The sequence below is a fragment of the Atta colombica genome, unplaced genomic scaffold (genome assembly GCF_001594045.1).
Source record: "Atta colombica isolate Treedump-2 unplaced genomic scaffold, Acol1.0 scaffold88, whole genome shotgun sequence".
NCBI lineage: Eukaryota > Metazoa > Arthropoda > Insecta > Hymenoptera > Formicidae > Atta > Atta colombica.
This window is the reverse complement of record NW_017259581.1, coordinates 2236932-2237608: the sequence shown is the minus strand read 5'-3', so window position 1 is coordinate 2237608 and position 677 is coordinate 2236932. Positions and strand designations below refer to the sequence as shown.

At 20.1% G+C, this 677-nt stretch overlaps 1 protein-coding gene across 1 annotated transcript in view; it reads right to left on the bottom strand.

The window, feature by feature from the left end:
* The window catches only part of LOC108693169 (protein yellow-like), a 9131-nt gene that overhangs the window by 5596 nt on the left and 2858 nt on the right, over positions 1 to 677 (bottom strand). The window lies entirely within an intron of this gene.

The window sequence follows — 677 nt, the reverse complement described above, 5'->3', positions numbered from 1 at the left end:
TGTTCAATTTATTTATTTAAAATTTAACTTCCAAATTTATATAATTATAATGTTAAAATTTAAATATTTATATTTTGTGTTTTATTGTTTATTATATGAATTTTTACGTAATAATATTTGATTTTTATGCAGAAATATCTTACTTTATTCTAACAAAAAGAATTGGTAATCCGTGTACGTTTAACAAATATCTCGACTCTTTTATGATTTCAATGATGTAACGGATCATATAAAACATGGTACTCAAGTCAGTGCTTAGAACTGGGAGGTACCTAAGTTTTAAAGTAAATGATAAATGTATATGAAGAAGCATATTATACATGAAGCATCAAAGAAATTTTTTAGATAAATCTTTAATGATTGTTTTTCCTCAAATTCTTTCATTAGATTTTTTTAATATTATGACATATCAGTAAACTTCAGATTTTAATTATAAGAGAAACCGAAAGTAAACTGAAGTAAATTCAGAATCAAATTTTTTCCACAAAACATTAATAATTGTTTTTCAATTATTTACATATTATTAAATAATTAATTGCGATAATTAATATTATAAATATTAAATAATATTAAATGAATCTAATATTAAATAATTAATCAATCTATCTTGCCTGATTCTAAAAATGCATTCATTTATGATATAGATTTAAATTTTTAATTAAAAAACTGTTTGTGCC